Below are 19,342 nucleotides of genomic sequence, written 5' to 3' on the forward strand. Positions count from 1 at the left end.
TAAATGACACCAAGGTCAGATTCAAGTGCTGTGAGAGTGTGTAACACAAGGATCTAACCTAGTCTTGGGGTCTGGCTTAAGGCCTCCCTGAAGAAGGGCCATTTCCACACCAGTTCTCAGACTTTGAACTGGGGTTGCAGATGGGGAGATAGTGAGCACATGTCAACAGAATGACCAAGACCAAAGCTACAGAGCTGCAGCACAGGTCAGCACAAGCCACCCCCTGCAACTCTTATCAGGTTTCTCTTCCTCTCTTTCCAGTTACTCTTTCCCCTACACTGCCACCAGCCATTACTTTCTCCCTTCATCTGAATACAGCTTAGGTGGGTTTCTATCTTTCATCTTTGAAAATGAGGCAACAGAGATAAGACTCCGATAGCATGAAAAGCCCAACATCCTGGTTATGTATATGCGTGCATGACTGTGTGTCATGTAGATGTGGGAAGATAATGATAATATTTAAGAAACATTGCTTTAGGGATCTCCCTGGCTATCCGGTGATTAAGAATCTGCCTGCGAATGCAGGGGATGTGGGTTTGATCCCTGATCCTGGAAGATTCCACATACTGTGGGGCAACTAAACCTGTACACCACAACTACTGAGCTAGAAAACTGGAGCTGCAGCTACTGAAGCCCGCATGCCCTAAAGCCCATGCTCTGCAACAAGAGAAGCCATCACAATAAGAAGCCCGTGCACTGCGACTAGAGTAGCCCCTGCTCGCCAAAACTAGAGAAAGCTCATTGATGTATACCAAAAACCATCACAATATTGTAAAATAATTATCCTTCAATGAAAATAAATTAATTAATTGAAAAAAAAGAAAGCACATGCATAGCAACAAAGACCCAGTTCAGCCATACATAAATAAATAAAATATATTACTTTAGAAACTACCATTCCTCATACACTGCCACAAAATTGAAATCACCAGGGTGCTTCTTTTTATCAATTTATCTTTTGAATCTTAGGGAACTGAATCTAGAATGGTTACAATTGGAGTGGTGGGGTACGGGGACTACAGAGTGAGGGGTGGAGATATTGATGCAAAGAGTTTTGCCACTCAGGATAATACCCTTGAGGTCCATCCAAGTTGTTGTACATTCCTTTTCATCACACCCCGAGTTTGCCTAACTGTTCATCTATTAAAGGACATTTTGGTTGTTTTCAGTTTGGGGCCATTACAGGGAAAGCTATAAGCTGTAAACATTAATGTACAAGACTCTGTAGGGGGCATTAGTTTCCATTTCTCTGGGATAAACGTCCAGGGGTGTGATTTCTGGGTCCTATGATAATTGCATGTTTAGTTTTATAGGAAACTGCCAAACTATTTTCCAGAGTGGCCACAGCATTTCACTTTCCCACCCACAGTATCAGAGAGTTCTGGTTTTTCCACATTCTTGCCAGCATCTGGTATTGTCATTGCTTTTTATTCAATTGTTCTAATAGGTGTGTAGTATTAATAACATTTCATTGTCTAAGTTTGCATTTCCCTAAAGGTTAATGATGGTGAACATCTTGTGTATTTATCATCTGTATTTCCTCTTTGGTGAAATGTGTCTTTATGTCCTTTACCCATTTTCTGGGTGGATTGTCTGTTTTATTCACTGTTGAGTTTTTAAAACGTTCTTCATATAGTCTAGATATGAGTCATTTGTCAGATGTGTGGTTTACATATGTTTTCTCCCATTTTATAGGTTGTCTTTTCATCCTCTTTAACAGGACCTTTCATGGAGCAAAAGTTTTAAATTTTGATCAGGTTCAATTTATTGGTTTTTCGTTTTCTGTATTGCGCTTTTGATGTCAAGTCTATGCACTTTTCCCCTAGTCCTAGGTCCTGAATATTTGCTGTTTGTTTTTAAAAATTTTAGTTTTACATGTAAGTCTGTGACACTTTTAACTTACTTTTGTATGTTATGAGACTTAGGATGAGGTTTTTGATGAATAATTTTATGTATTAAGTTGGCTAGGCCATGGTGCCCAGATGTTTGGTAAAACAGCTGAATGTTGCTGAGAAGGTATTTTTTATTTTTAGAAAAGATTAACATTCAATTCAGTAGACTATAAGGCAGATTACCCTCCAAAATATAGGTGGGCTTGATCCAATCAGTCAAAGTCCTTAAGAAAAAGATTGACCTCCCCCAAGGAAGAGGCAGTTTTCTAGAAGACTACCTTCAGATTAGAGCTGCAATATCAACTCTTCCCTGGGTCTCCAGCCTGCTGGCCTGACTTGCAGATTTGGACTTGCCAGTATCCACAATTGCATGAGCCAGTTTCTTAAAATAAAATCTCACTCTTTTTTTCTGTATATATTTAAAGTACAAATGGAATTCAAAGAAGGAAAGGTGGATAGTCTTTTCAATAAATGGTGCTGGAAAAATTGGATGTATGTATATACACACATATACATACATACATACATATATGTACACACATTCCCATATTCTTTCTATACACACACAGTCTTTACACAGACACACACAGTTTATTGGCTATGTTTCACTAAAGAACTCTAATACAAGGTTCTTTTATTTTGCCCATAGATATCCAACTTCTCCAGCACCATTTATTGAAAATGCCATCTTTCCTTCACTGAATTGTATTTACAGTTAAAAAAAAAATCAGTTGAGCATATTTATGTGGGTGTATTCTGGATTCTATTCAGATCTGTTGGTCTATATATCCTCCTGCCAATACCACAGGCTTAAAAAATATTTATTTGTTTGTGCTGGGCCTTAGTTGTGGCATATGGGAGCTAGTTCCCTGACCAGGAATCAAACCCAGGCCCCCTGCGTTGGGAGCTCAGAGTCTTAGCCACTGGACCACCAGGGAAGTCCCCACCATAGTCTTGATTATTAAAGATACGTAGTAGGGCCAACTGATTCTTTCCTCTTTTTTTTTTTTGCTTTTTTCAAAATTGTCTTAGCTATTCTAGTTCCTTTGACTTTTTGAATAAATTTTAGACAAAATTCTACAAGTCTTGCTGAGATTTTTATTAGGAACTACCAACTTGTATATTAGGAGCTACCAACTTGATTAGGAACTACCAACTGAAGAACTATGGACGGATTTTTGAGACATTGTACAGGAGGCAGTGATCAAGACCATCCCCAAGAAAACAAAATGCAAAAGGGCAAAAAGTGGTTGTCTGAGAAGGCCTTACAAATAGCTGAGAAAAGAAGAGAAGCAAAAGGCAAAGGAGAAGGGGGAAGATATACCCATTTGAATGCAGAGTTCCAATGAATAACAAGGAGAGATAAGAAAGCCTTTCTCAGTGATCAGTGCAAAGAAATAGAGGAAAACAATAAGATGGGAAACACTAGAGATCTCTTCAAGAAAATTAAAGACACCAAGGGAATGTTTCATGCAAAGATGGGCACAATAAAGGACAGAAACAGTATGGAACTAACAGAAGCAGAAGATATTAAGAAGAGGTGGCAAGAATGCACAGAAGAACTATACAAAAAAGAGCTTAATGACCCAGATAATCATGATGGTGTGATCACTCACCTAGAGCCAGACATCCTGGGATGTAAAGTCAAGTGGGCCTTAGGCAGCATCACTATGAACAAAGCTAGTGGAGGTGATAGAATTCCAGTTCAGCTATTTCAAATCCTAAAAGATGATGCTGTGAAAGTGCTGCACTCAATATGAAAACAAATTTGGAAAACTCAGCAGTGGCCACAGGACTGGAAAAGGTCAGTTTTCATTCCAATCCCAAAGAAGAGCAATGCCAAAGAATGTTCAAACTATCACACAGTTGCACTCATCTCACACACTACCAAAGTAATGCTCAAAATTCTCCAAGCCAGGCTTCAACAGTGCGTGAACCATGAACTTTCAGATGTTCAAGCTGGATTTAGAAAAGGCAGAGGAACCAGAGATAAAATTGCCAACATTCGCTGGATGATGGAAAAAGCAAGAGAGTTCCAGAAAAGCATCTATTTCTGCTTTGCTGACTATGCCAAAGGCTTTGACTGTGTGGATCACAACAAACTGTGGAAAATTCTGAAAGAGATGGGAATACCAGACCACCTTACCTATCTCCTGAGAAATCTGTATGCAGGTCAAGAAGCAACAGTTAGAACCAGACATGGAACCACGGACTGGTTCAAAATTGGGAAAGGAGTATGTCAAGGTCGTATATTGTCACCCTGCTTATTTAACTTATATGCAGAGTACATCATGCGAAATTTTGGACTGGATGAAGCACAAGCTGGAATCAATTACTGGGAGAAATATCAGTAATGTAGATGACACCACCCTTATGGCAGAAACCAAAGAAGAACTAAAGAGCCTCTTGATGAAAGTGAAAGAGGAGAGTGAAAAAGTTGGCTTAAAGTTGAACATTCAGAAAACTAAGATCATGGCATCTGGTCCCATCACTTCATGGGAAACAGATGGGGAAACAGTGGAAACAGTGGCTGACTTTATTTTGGGGGGCTCCAAAATCACTGCAGATGGTGATTGCAGCCATGAAATTAGAAGACACTCCTTGGAAGGAAAGTTATGACTGACCTAAACAGCATATTCAAAAGCAGAGACATTACTTTGCCAACAAAGGTCCATCTAGTCAAGCTATGCTTTTTCCAGTAGTCATATATGGATGTGAGAGTTGGACTATAAAGAAAGCTGAGTGCTGAAGAATTGATGCTTTTGAACTGTGGTGTTGGAGAAGACTCTTGAGAGTCCCTTGGAATGCAAAGAGATCTAACCAGTCCATCCTAAAGGAAATCAGTCCTGAATATTCATTGGAAGGACTGATGCTGAAGCTGAAACTCCAATACTTTGGCCACCTGATGAAAATAACTGATTCGTTAGAAAAGACCCTGATGCTGGGAAAGACTGAAGACGGAAGGAGAAGGGGCCGACAGAGGATAAGATGGTTGGATGGTGTCACCGACTCAATGGACATGAGTTTGGGTAAGCTCCCGGAGTTGGTGATGGACAGGGAGGCCTGGCGTGCTGCGGTTCATGGGGTTGCAAAGAGTTGGACACAACTGAGTGACTGAACTGAACTGAACCAACTTGTATATCATTTTGAGGAGAACTGACATCTTTATTGGGGGCTTCCCTGGTGGCTCAGATGGTAAAACGTCTGCCTGCAATGCAGGAGACCCGGGTTTGATTCCTGGGTCAGGAAGATCCCCTGGAGAAGGAAATGGCATCTTTATTATGTTGAGTCCCCATATCCAGGAACATAGCATTTCTCTCCATTTATTTAGATCTTCTTTAATTTCTTTTCTTTTTTTTTTTTTTTGCCATGCCATTAGCAGCTTGTGGGATCTTAGTTCCCCCGACAGTGACTGAACCCAGGCCCCTGGCTGTGAAAGCATGGCATCCTAACCACTGGACCGCCAGGGAATTCCCCTCTTCTTTGTTTTCTTTCGTTAGCATTTTGTAGTTTTCAGCATACAAGTCTTATGCATATTTGTTAGGTATATGTCAAAGTCTTTTTTTTTTTGAGCAATTTTAAATGGTATTATATTTTTTATTTTGGTGCCCATGTTTCATTGTCAGTATATAGAAACATAATAGATTTTTAATGTTTATTCCCTGATCTTGCTGAATTGACATTAATTTTAAGAGTTAAAAAAAAATAGATTCCTAGCCTTCCCTGGTGGTCCAGTGGTTAAGAATCTGCCTGCCAATGCAGGGGACACAGGTTCAATTCCTGGTCTAGGAAAATCCCACGTGCCTTGGGACAACTAAGTCCATACTTTACGGCTACTGAGCCCACATACCGCAAATACTAAGCCTGAGTTCATACTCCACAACAAGAGAAGCCATCACAATGAGAAGCCTGTACCACAACTAGAGAGGAGCCTCTGCTCACCACAATTAGAGTAAGCCTGTGCACTGCAATGAAGATCCAATGAAGCCAAAAAAAGAGAAAATTCCTAAAATATGACACAATTGAACTTATCTATAAAACAGACTCACAGATATAGAGAACAGACTTGTGGCTGCCAAGGGGGAGTTAGGAGGGGGAGGAAAGGATTGGGAGTTTAGGATTAGCAGATGTAAACTATTATACAGAGAATGAATAAACTACAAGGCCTTACTGTATAGCACAGGAAACTATATTCAATATCCTGTGATAAATGGAAAAGAATACAAAAAATATATATGTATATATATAACTCACTTTTTTGTATAGCAGAGATTAACACTCTAAGTCAACTATACTTGAATAAAATGAATTAAAAAATAGCTTCCTTGAGATTATCTGTGTAGATTATCATGCCACCTGTAAATAGAAAGTTTCATTTCTTCCTTTCAAATCTATATGTCTTTTCTGTCATTATTGTCCTAACTAGAACTTCTAGTACTATGATAAAAAAGAATAGTAGCAATGGACATCCTTGCCTTCTACCTGATCTTAGGGTGAAAGCATTCAGTTTTCCACCCTTAAATATAATATTAGTTGTAGGGCTTTTTTTTTTTGGTAGGTACCCTTTAGCAAGTTAAGGAAGTTTCCTTCTATTCCTTGTTTGCTGAGAGATTTTGTCATGATTGGATGTTGAATTTTGTCAAATGTCTTTTCTGCATCAGTGGATATGCTCATGTGATTTTTCTTCTCTCAGCCTGTTAATATGATGGTATACGTTGATTGGTTTTTAATATTCAACCAGACTTGGATACTTGTCACTGTCTCACAAAATGGTGGAGTAGAAGGACGTGTGCTCATCGTGTGAGAACTTTTGCAACTAACTGCTGAATAGCCGTTGACAGGAGAATCACCCAGCAGAAAAAGATACCCCACATCCAATGGCAAATGAGAAGCCCCAACAAGATGGTGAAAGGAAGAGTGAAAGTTGCTCAGTCATATCTGACTCTTTGCAACCGCATGAACTACACAGTCCATGGAATTCTCCAGGCCAGAATACTGGAGTGGATAGCCTTTCCCTTTTCCAGGGGATCTTCCCAACTCAGGGATCGAGCCCAGGTCTTCTGCATTGCAGGCAGATTCTTTACCATCAGAGCCACAAGGGAAGCCCAAGAATACTGGAGTGGGTAGCCTATCCCTTCTCAAGCAGATCTCCCTGAGCCAGGAATCAAACTGGGGTCTCCCATATTGCAGGTGGATTCTTTGCCAACTGACCTATCAGGGAAGTCGATGGTAGGAGGGGCAAAATTGCACTTAGAATCAAACCCTTTACCCACCAGAGATGCTTGGAGGGCTCAAACAAAACCTTGTGCACACCAGGACCCAGGAGAAAGGAGCAGTGACCCCATAAAAGATTGAGCAGACTTACCTGTGAGTGTCCAGGAGTACAGCCATGAAATTAAAAGATGCTTGCTCCTTGGAAGAAAAGCTATGACCAACTTAGACACCATATTAAAAAGCCAAGACATTACTTTGCTGACAAAGGTCCATCTAGTCAAAGCTATGGTTTTTCCAGTAGTCATGTATGGATGTGAGAGTTGGACCATAAAGAAAGCTGAGCACTGAAGAAGTGATGCTTTTGAACTGTGGTGTTGGAGGAGACTCTTGAGAGTCCCTTGGACTGGAAGGAGAGCCAACCAGTCAATCCTAAAGGAAATCAGTCCTTAATATTCATTGGAAGGACTGATGCTGAAGCTCCAATACTTTGGCCACCTGATGTGAGGAATTGACTCATTGGGAAGGACCCTGATGCTGGGAAAGATTGAAGGCAGGAGGAGAAGGGGACAACAGAGGATAAGATGGTTGGATGGCATCACCAACTCGATGGACATGGGTTTGGGCAAGCTCTGGGTGTTAGTGCTGCAGTCCATGGGGTCACAAAGAGTTGGACACAACTAAGTGACTGAACTGAACTGAACTGGATACTTGTAATGAACCCTACTTGGTCATGGCATATAATTCCTTTATATTGCTGAATTCTACTTGCTAATATTTTGCTAAAGATTTTTGCATCTATATTCATGAGGGATATTGGTCTGTAGTTTTCTTGTACTGTCTTTAGGTGGTTTTGGTATCAAGGTAATGCTAACTTCATAAAATTAATAGGGAAATGTTCCCACTACTTTTATTTTCTGGAAGAGATAATGTAGAATTGCTGATACTTTAAATATTTGGTAAAATTATCCAGTGAAATCATCTGGAACTAGAGAGTTCTTTGTTGGGAGTTTTAAAATTATGCAGTTAATTTCCTTAATAGTTATAGGGCTATGAACTCTATTTACATTGGGTGACTTGTGGTAGTTTGTGTTTTTCAAGGAATTGGTCCACTGCATTTAAGTTTTTAAATACAAGTGTGTAGAGTTGTTCATGGTACTTATTGTACCCCACCCTTATCTGTAGGATCTGTAGTGATATCTCCTGTTTTGTTCATGATATTGGTAATTTGCTTCTTCTCTTTTTCCTTTGTCTTGCTAGAGATTGTCAAGTCTATTGATCTTTACAAGGAACAGCTTTTGTTTCATTTATTTTCTTCATTGTTTTCCTTTATTCAATTTCATTGATTTCTGCTCCTTATGATTTCCTTCCTTCTGCTCATTTTGTGCTTATTTTGCTCTTCTTTGATAGACACATACTTTCTTTTTATTAATGTTTGCATGATATATCTCTTTACATCCTTTTACTTTCAGTTTCTCTATATCATTATATTTGAAGTAGGTTTCTAGTATAATGCATTTAATTGGGTCATATTTTTCTTATCCACTCCACCAATCTTTGTCTTCTAATTGATATACTTAGACCATTTATACTTAATGCAATTTTTTATAAATTATAATCTAAATCTGCCATTTTATTCTTTGTTTTCTGCCTTTTATTTCTCAGATTTCTTTTTTCTGCCTTCCTGTGGGTTACTTGAATATTTTTTGGAATGTCATTTTGATTTATCTGTCATGGTTTTGAGTGTATATTTTTGTATAGATTTTTAGTGGTTCCTTTAGGTATTTTATTACATATAAATAACTTATCACACTCTAGTGATGGTGTTATTTTACCATTTCAGGTGAAGTGGAAACCTTACCTCCATTTATGTTCATTTACTTTCCTCATAGACTCAAGAGGGGAAGGAAAGTCTACTGGATTTCTTCATGTTTTTGTTTATTGTGTTCTTTCTTCCTTATATTCCAAGAGTCCTTTTATTATTTTCTTTCTGTTTGGAGAAGTTCTTCTAGCTGTTCTTTTAGGGTAGGTGTGATGGTGACAAAATCTCTTAAGTTTTCTTCATCTGAGAATGTCTCCATTTCCCTTTCATTCCTGATGGAAATTTTTGAGGGATGTAGGATTTTGGGTTAGCAGTCCTTTTCTTTTAGTGCTTGAAAAATGTGCCAATTCCTTATTAGAACATTGTCTCTTTGTTCTCTTTTCTTTTTGCCTTCAAGACTTTCTTTGTTTTTAGTTTTCAGAAGTTTGACTATGATGGGTCTTAGAGTGAATTTCTTTGCTTCTATCCTACTTAGGGTTCTTTCAGCTCTTTGAATATGTAGGTTTATCTTTTTTTCCCAAACTTGGAAACTTTGAGATTTTATTTTTTCAAATGGTCTTCAGCCCCTTTCTCTTTCTTCCCTCTTCCTGAGACTTCAGTGATATCAATGTTATTATCTTTTGTTATAGTCCCATAAGTTCCTGAGGCTCTTTTCATTTTTTACCAGTTCTCACTGTGTAATTTCTATTGTTATACCTTTAAGTTCATTAATTCTTTCATTTGTCTGCTCTATTCTGTTGAGCTCATCCACTGAGTTTTTCATTTCTAAATTTTTCATTTAGTTCTTATTTGTATCTTCGTATTTGTTTGCTGAGATGTTATATTTCTTTGCTGAGACTTTCTAGTCTTTTCATTTGTTTCAAGCATGTTTGTAATTGTTCACTGAAGCATTTTTATGGTAGATGCTTCAAAATCTTTGTCAGATAACTGTAACATCTCTTATTTTGATTTGGGCATCTGTTGATCCTTTTTTTCATTCAATTTGAGTTCTTCCTTGGTCTTGGTATAGTGAATGATTTTCAGTTGAATACTGTTCATTTTGGGTATCATGTAATGAGGCTCTTATTTAAGCCTTTTGTTTTTCCTGTTTGGAGAAGTTTCCCCTACTCTGGCAGGGAAAAGAGAGTTGCTGCCTTGTTAGTGGCACACTGGGTTAGAAGTTCAGGCTCTCCACTCATCATTCGTTGGCATGGGTGTGTGTGGAAGTCATAGTTTTTCCTATGGTGTTTGGCTACAGTTGAGTAGTACTTGTCTAAAAGTTGCCTACTTTGCTAGGCTGCCCCTTTCTTGGTCCTTTGGCTAAAGAGAGCAGGCCTTTCTTGTTTGTTTGCTCCCACTTGGTTTTTTCTTAACTGCTGGTGTCTCCAGCATCCAGTCTGGAATCAATGAGGCAAAAAGAAAATCCAGGGAACTCACCATCACGTCATTCATTGGTTACTGAGGTCTTTAGCCACTCTGCCTTCTTCTTTCCACCTTTCTTGGTCCTCTTATATTTGTTTTATATATAACACCCAGGGTTTTTAGCTGTATTTAGTGACAAAAATTAGGGACAAGTACATCTATTCCAGCTTCTTTTCTTGGAGGCAGAAATCCCCATTTGATGCTTTGGACTCCATACCTCTTATTAGCTAAACCTCTTCACTTATCCCTGAAGGTATGGTGTGAAAAAGCCAGTTTGATATGCGGTCTTCATTGAGTGAGTGGATCATGCTCATGTAGCCTGTGAGATATTGAGGCAGATCCATAGATTAAGGCGTCCCCAGAGTTCTCCAGCTGCTGAGCTGGTGACAGATTCCTTAAATCTGTTCTGCTGTTGAATAAACAAGTCTTCAGTATGTGCCCAGAGCTGCAACGGGTGTTTAAGAGGTTATGGAGAAAGCTGTAGCCTTCACTCTCAGGATGTTTAATGTCTAGTTGAGGAGAAAAGACAAATGAATTCTCCATCTCAGCACTTGGCATATAGTAGACAATCAATACTTGCTTGATGCTAGGATGAGTGCTGCTGAACAAATGTTAACTGTCCCTGAATGACAGGTGCTAAAATAATTGTGTGATGCAGACTAGAATTGTTGTCTGAGCCAGAAGACAGGCAGTGGTATGGTTTGGGAGTAGTCAAGAAGGAGGTAGAGGTTGGGTTGTTTTGTAGGTTGGGTTGGATATAGAAGTATTTTTTTTTATTGAGGTATAATTGACATATAACATTATATTAGTTTCAGGTATACTGCATAGTGATTCAATATTTGTATATACCGTGAAGTGATCACTACAATAAGTCTAGTTAACATCTGTCACCATACATAGTTACAAATGTTACTTTCTTGTGATGAGCATTTTTAAGATCTGCTTTTTAGCAACTTGCAAATATAATAATACGGCTTTATTAATTATAGTGTCCATGCTGTACGTCACATCCTCATGACTTATTTATTTTGTAACTGGAAGTTTATGCCTTTTTGAAGGTATTTTTTTGAAGGAAAAATGGACAGGACTTGTTAACAGACTGTTTATGTTGGGGCTGGGGCATGAAAGAGAGTAAAAAGCCAGACTGGTTCAGATCCTGGGTCACTGGAAGCCAAGCAGAAGGCTATATGTTTGATCTTGGACCTGATTAGCTTAAGTTGTTAGCAAAAGATCCAAGAACAACTGCACATTTTTTGGACTATCTGGAACTGAGGGACAAGACAATATTAGAAAAACTCATTTTTTCACCTGAGAGTCTCCAGAAGATATAGGCCCTAGCTCCAGCTTTGCAGCCAAAAAAACTATGTAATCCAAGGCAATTTATAACGCCTCCCTGGGCTTTGATTTCCTTATCTGTAAAATGGAGTGCATTGCTATGTGGTTTTTAATGAGATAACATTTGATCAGCAACCAGCACAGTATCTGGGATTTGGAAAGAACTCTGGACTTATTGGAATATTTTCCTTCTAGCTGTAAAGTTCTAGGATTCTGAGATTTCTTTGAAATGTGAAGAATACTTACTGTATCTGCCTTCTATGACTGAGTTTTCACTTAGTAGCTTTTTCCCCCAGCAGAGCCCACCAGTTTTTATTATGTAAAGGTCAGAATGTGAGGGAGGAAAGGTTGTACATGTTGTGTCTCAATCTTCTCAGACTTCCTAAATTTTGAGCATTTGCAGTTTTCATGCTTGAATCAGAAAAGCCTCCATCTCGCTGACTCCAGCCCTCCACTCTGGGGAGTACAATGGGCTGGTAGCCATTAATACACAGGAAGGGAGGGCTTTGTGATATCTTAAAGCTATTGGATTTTATTTATTTCCAGTTTGTTCAACATTTGTTCCACAGATCTGGACAGTTTTAAAATGGGTGGGGATAGGGAGAGAGAAGGATGAAACCTAACTAGGCCTAGAGAAAAGGATGAACAGTTTTGCCTTTCAATATCAAACTGAGGCTCTTAATAAACCTCGAAAAGACTTGTAGGCATAATTTTGCTTTTCTGAAAACAATGCTGCCATGACTTTCCACGTGGCATCTGAAGAGTAGACTCTGGTTTGAGAAATTGTTGCACATTTTGTGACAAGGATAGTATTTCTTTCTTTCCAATTAAAAAGATATTTTTCAGGTTGTAAAGTAATACAAGCTCATTGTAAAGAATTTGGAATTTACAAATATTAGAATATGAAAATAATTCATAATTCTACTATTAGAATCATTGTTAATATTTTGTTTATTTCCTTTCTGTCTTCTTTCTTTTTGCATGTGTGCACACACACACACACGCAGGAGATCATATTGTATGTTCATCTGTATCCTCCCTTTCTCCACTTAATTTAGGTTGCGAGCATTTTCTCATGGTGTTATAGACTCTCTTAAACATGATTTTAAATAACTACAAAGCATTTATAGTATAAATGTTACTACATAAGATTTTATAATTTAGACATTGAAGTTGATTTCACTTTTTTTCTAATTTAAATGATACTACAATGAATTTCTTAGTATTTATATCTTTTGTGCATTTCTGCTTTTTTTTTTTTTTAGGGTAGTCCTTAGAGAGTTTCTGGGTGAAAAGATAAGAACACCGTTAAGGCTTTGGCACATTTTGGCAAATGACCCTGTGAGAAAGTTGTATCAATTTGCATGCCCAGTAGTATCTGAGAATGCCTGACTCACTACATTGATACAGAATACTTCACCATATTTGTGCAAGACAATATTTTGGATCATTTCCATTCAAAAGGCATTTACTGAGCACCTACTATGTGTAGCGTACCGGGCGAGGTATGAGACTCACCCCCCATTATGCAGTGTAAGTGCTAGGCAGATAACACACATACAAAGATGGTTAAAAATACAAGTAAGTGCAATCACATATCACTCTCTATGGCCAGGGTTGGTATCATTCAGCCTTCAAATAGCTACTTTTTGAGGAAAGACACTGTGCTAGCAAATTTTCAAACAGAATTGCAATCTCATACATGCTTTTTAAAAAAATGCACTAATGTGAACCTTGCAAACAACAGGGGTTCAGTTGTAATCATTTACACTGTATTTCCTGATGTAAATTAAGGTCACAATGGAGAGGACTATGACAAATCCACAACTTTTCAAAAAGCAAAAAAACCTATTTGGGTGAAAGGACAATTTCTGCTTTTGTCAATTCCCTTTAGAGAGTTAACCTGTTAGTTATCAGAGAAGGGGGACACAGAACACACAGAAAGCTAACCTCCTTCTGGCAGCTGGGGATAATTTGTCAGTCTCCTTGGAAATGTGGCTTTGTGCTCACTGGTGAAGGCAGCTGGAACAGCAAAAGCATGACAGACAAAAGCTGAAATCCACATGAAGAAAGGTCTTTTTCCCCCAAATTACTGCCTGCCTGCGTTAGCAACAGTCAGAACAGAAAGTACATGTATATGTTCCCAGCAACAAGCATGTCCAGAGCTAGAGAAGGCCCCTGTGCTACAGGAGCCACTGGGAAGAGGAGTAGCCCTGAATGGGGCTGCTGGATAGCATTTAAACAAGCCCTCTACCCACATGAAAAATTATACCCTCAAATGTAATCCATTTAAAACAGAGATGAAATGAATGAAAGTATCATGTTTTAAAATCTAGTCAAAAGCATTTACTATTCTGAAAAGGAAGACCTACTTAATATATAGTGGACATTGTCTAGAGATATAGAAATAGAGGTTTTAGTATATGATTTCAAGTTAAAAGGTAACCAGTGGAATTCACTAAAAATAATACTATCCAACTGGAAACAATGCACATGTCTTTCAACTGGTGAATGAGTACACTGGTACATTCAAGCGATGGAATACTACTCAGCAATAAAAACAATGAACTACTGAGACATAAATCTCAAAATAATTAAAATGAGTGAAAGAAGCAGTATAAAAAGTTCTCATATTCGCTGGTTCTATTTCTATGACATTCTGGAAAAGGCAAAAATATAGGAACATAAAACAGATCAGTGGTTACCAGGGGTTGGGAGTGAAGGATGGGGTTGATTACAAAGGGCAGCATAAGGAAGTTTTGGGGGGTGATATATATTGATTGTGGTGGTAGTTATATGACTTTTTGTATTTGTCTAAACTCATTGAACTGTATAACCCAAATAGGAAATTATACTGAATACTATTTTAAAAGGTGAATTTAAAAACCTCATAAAGATAATACTATCAAACGTGGGGAGGTGGAGAAAGAAAAGAGGTTGAGAGTAATGCTAAGTGACCTAAATCCATAGTTTTTACAGCAAGGAGTCAATAGATAAGGCTTTAAATGGATATATTAAGAAGTAGGAGTAGAGACATACTTAGAAATATTGAAATAACCACCAGATGAATTGAAAACAGAATCTCTTAACAATGGCTGCTTCTGAGGAGTGACACTAAGGGTAGGGCAGAAAACTCTTTTTTTTTTTTTTTAATTACAAGCATTCCTATATTACTTGATTTTAAAAAATCATTCTCATGTATTACTTTGATTTAAAAATAAAGGCAGTGGAAAATGCACTGGACTGGGAATCATGGAACCTGATCTTTAACCTTCAGTCTGCACTAACTGAACAACTCCCTTCTCTCTGAGTCTTGGTTTCTATTGATATATCCATAATATAAAGGGGTTGAACTAGATGACCTTTAAGATCCCTTTCAGACCTAAAAGAATTTATAACACCAGATGACTGGCATACCTACAACAATTCTTTATTGAACCCAAAGCTAAGAAACAGACATTCTTATTTTTAAACCTGGAAGGGACTCAATCATCAAATTAAAGACTCTTTTTAACCACTGAAGAAACCAAGACACAGATTTGTTAAAAGACCCACTTGAAATGACAGTTAATTGGCACAGAGCTAGGACTGGAGCTTAGGTCTCCGCCTGAACTCTTGCCATTGCACCACCCAACTTCTACTGGGTCTAATGGAGTTATTCCCAGGCACCAAGGCTGACAGAAATTCCCGGAGATGACACCAGACGTGAAACTCATATGCTTACATGGTTCCACTGGCCTGGGAAATGAGTCAGAATTTTGGAAGTGGTCCTTGACATAAGCATGGATGATGCAGTACCATAGGCATCCCCAAGTTGATTAAGGCTATGTTAGAGCCCCATCTGAGGACTTCACTTAACTAATGAATGGAGAATCGACCACCTTAGACAGCTCTTGCCAGCCCACTCACTTTCTTTTTTGTGTGATAGGAATCCCACCACTCAGAAATACCACCCTTTTCATTCTGATTTAAAACAATATTTTTCTCATCAGTCTTTTATCTCTACAGCCTCTAAGCGCATGACATATTTCACCGAAATCTATGAAGTATGATAGATACGTCTACTTGGAAACATTTATCAACCATCATCAAATTAAAACAATACCTGGGTATGGTTTAGCAATCCTCCTAGAAAGCGAGTTGAAACAGGCCCCAGACTTTGACCACACTATCTTCTTAGGAAAGATCTTCCATGTTGGCTAGCAAGCAAGCTGTGAGCATGTGCGTTGTGCCAAGTGTCTTGCCCATGCCCCCCCCCTTTGCCTGAGCCTGAAGGCTCACTGGCCCCTCATCGCACAAGGTCTGAGATTTAGAGAATAAGGACACCATTATGTGGGGCTATCATTCTTCCCTGGTGGAAACAACGCTGCCCTTTGTAAGCTCCCAGCGAACTTCAAAGGGTGTGGCTATCTCTCTGTGCTCCCAGGGAAGCCTCCTTGGGAAACATCGCTCACAGTGTCCTTCTAGTACTAGAATCTTCTTCAGTTGATAAGTGAGTTAAAGAAGGAATTTTTAGGCTGCTCCTCCACAGCCCGTTGGTACTCTGTCTACCTTAGAAACAAGATTGTATTTTTTTTAGTCTTCCTCCCTTGGAAAACACTTGTTTGCCAACTTTTGTGCCCCCCTCCACTCCTGAATCAGGGCTCCCACTCAAGCCTGGCTGTCTGCCCAGTTCTGAATCTTGCCTTACCTACTGCCTGGCGTTTACTTCACAACAGCTGGCCCAGGGATATCGAGTGCTTAGCCTCAGCTGCCAGCTTAGGGAAGGAGAGGCCCCTGGAGTTGAGCCTGTGACAAAGACAGCACTTGTTCCCACACCAGTATTCTCAATGTCAACAGCAGTGACAGGCTTGGTGAGAACTCCACAAGCCCAGGGATGTTTAGACATCCAGCTTCCAGACTGGCTTCGACTCTCCCCACAATGCTCTGAGGTGACTAGAAACCAGTAATAAGATTCTCCTTTTACAGTGTGGAAAGGCAAACATCTGGACACTAGGGATTTACCCAAAGGAATGATGATCATAGTGTTCAAAACAAAAATCAGGATACCTGGTAATGACAAACACTGGTGTCTGTGATTTGCCAATCTGTTGATGTGAAAAGTGCTGTAACCTGGTTTGCTTGTCACTGAGTGATTGTGCTGGTGCCACCCAAAGTGATGGATGATGGCAAGGAGGTTGATGTGAGAGGAGGGGTTGTTCATGCCCTGTGGCGGGATGGCAAAGAGAGGCTCTATCCAAGACCATCTCTCCTGGGGGGCTGCATGGCATTCCTGTCTTCCTTCCACCAACAAATGTTGACTGTAGTGGAAACATTGACTCTTAACCACCTGAGCACCAGGGAAGTCCCAATATGTAGATGTATATATATATATATATATATATATATATATATATACTGTGTGTATATATTTATATACACATACATACATACATATATACACATATATCTTCTGGTGGCACAAATGATAAAGAATTTGCCTGCAATGCAAAAGACCTGGGTTCAATCCTGGGGTCAGGAAGATCCCCTGGGAAAGGAAATGGCAACCCACTCCAGTATTCTTGCCTGGAGAAATCCCATAGACAGAGGAGCCTGGTGGGTTACAGTCCATGAGGTCTCAAAGAGTTGGACATGACTGAGTGACTAACTTTTTTCTTTTTCTCTCTCTATTTTTGTAATGATATCCTTGCATATCTAAAAAACTGATATGCAAGGATATCACTACATCATTCACTCACTGAGATGTGAGTGAATTATAATTTTACATCAAAAGTTAATGAGCATTCACGAGGGTAGTTAAATGTACAGTGAACATGCAGAAATAAAAACTTTCTTATATACCAGCGATAACCAGTTAGAAAATATGCAAAAAAGACACAAGTCATAACAGAGGTGTACATGGGAATATTACCCAGTACAAAGAGCTGGGCGTCTCCTCTATATGATTCTAGGACACCCAGGCCTAGAAGCAGTGCCATGGTGCCAGTTTTCCAGGCCTATTGGCCTCTGGCCTTGGCCTTGGCCTTCTCCCTCTTGAGGCTCAGGCCCAGTTCAGGGACTGGCTGTCCAGCTCCAGGTGGTCCCATCAACTTCCTTGTTCTCTCCCCAGTCAAGATACAATTGCTCCCATAGCAGACTAGCTTGCACAAGTGGTTCCCAGCCTCGCTCATAGACAACTATGTATCTTTCTCCTCCCAAAGCCACTTTTGCTTCTTGAACCACATATTAATTCCCTTAAAGAGTACCTGCTTGAAATTTGCAAGGAGAAGAATTCTGAGCAATTTTCCCAGGGAAGATTTGTGTGGTCATTAAGATTGTGGGTTCAAGTATGGAGATTCCTTTAAAAAAAAAACTAGGAAAAGTACCATAGGATTCAACAATCTCACTACTAGGCAAATACCCCAAGGAAACCATATTTGAAAAGGACACACGTACCCCATTGTTCATCGCAGCACTATTTACAATAGCTAGGGCACGAAAACAACCTAGATGTCCATCGACAGATGAACGGATAAACAAATTGTGCTACATATACACAATGGAATATTACTCAGCCATAAAAAGGAACACATTTGAGTCAGTTGTAATGAGGTCGATGAACTTAGAGCCTATTATACAGAGTGAAGTAAGTGAGAAAGAGAAAAACAAATATCATATATTAACACACATATATGGAATCTAGAAAGATGGTACTGAGGATCCTATTTGCAAGGCAGCAAAGGAGATGAAGACATAAAGAACAGACTTTTGGACACAGTGGAGGAAGGAGAGGGTGGGGTGAATTGAGACACTAGCACTGAAACATGTATATTATCGTATGTAAAATAGATAGTCAGTGGGAATTTGCTATACAACACAGGGAACCCAAATCTGGTGCTCTGTGACAACTTAGAGGGGTGGGATGGGATGGGAGGTGGAAGGGAGTTTCATGAGGGAGGGGACATATGTATACATATGGCTGATTCGTATTAATGTATGGCAGATGGCAGAAGCCAGCACAATATTGTAAAGCTGCTGCTGCTGCTGCTAAGTCGCGTCAGTTGTGTCCGACTCTGTGCGACCCCATAGATGGCAGCCCACCAGGCTCTGCCGTCCCTGGGACTCTCCAGGCAAGAACACTGGAGTGGGTTGCCATTTCCTTCTCCAATGCATGAAAGTGAAAAGTGAACGTGAAGTCGCTCAGTCGTGTCTGACTCTTCGTGACCCACTAGGCTCCTCCATCCATGGGATTTTCCAGGCAAGAGTCCTGGAGTGGGGTGCCATTGCCTTCTCCGATTGTAAAGCTATTACTCTTCAATTAAAAATAAAATAAATAAAGCCAATTAGATCTTCAAAAAAAAAAAAATTACAGGTTCAAATCGCACCTCTCCACTCACTAGGAGCCTTACTTTAGTCAAATCCCTTCAGTTCTCTACCACTTTCCTTATCTGCAAAATGGGGGATAAGTGATCCTAATGTAAAGGGTTTAGTAGAGTCAGGCACATGGGAAGATCTCAATATATAGGAGCTGCTGTCACCACTAAAACAAGAATAGTTTGTCAACAATCCAAATCAAAGGTTTCATCTCTTATAAGCTACAGACTGCTAGCAGCAATTAAATAGGGTTTCCAGACCCCTAGAGAAGGAAATGGCAACCCACACCAATATTCTTGCCTGGGAAATCCCATGGACAGAGAAGTGT

At 39.4% G+C, this 19,342-nt stretch overlaps 1 protein-coding gene across 2 annotated transcripts in view; it reads right to left on the reverse strand.

Moving 5' to 3' along the window:
• PLAC1 (placenta enriched 1) overlaps positions 1–19,342 on the reverse strand; it is a 77,788-nt gene that overhangs the window by 20,687 nt on the left and 37,759 nt on the right. The window contains exon 1 of one of the 2 annotated variants that reach the window (XM_025276603.2): positions 15,767–15,873. The exons of the other annotated variant lie outside the window; for it this stretch is intronic. The gene's annotated coding sequence lies outside the window, so the exon portion shown is untranslated. Of the gene's footprint in view, positions 1–15,766; positions 15,874–19,342 lie in introns of those variants that run through there. 2 annotated transcript variants of the gene reach the window in all.

This window comes from Bubalus bubalis, chromosome X, assembly GCF_019923935.1.
Source record: "Bubalus bubalis isolate 160015118507 breed Murrah chromosome X, NDDB_SH_1, whole genome shotgun sequence".
In the NCBI taxonomy this organism is placed as follows: Eukaryota; Metazoa; Chordata; class Mammalia; order Artiodactyla; family Bovidae; genus Bubalus; species Bubalus bubalis.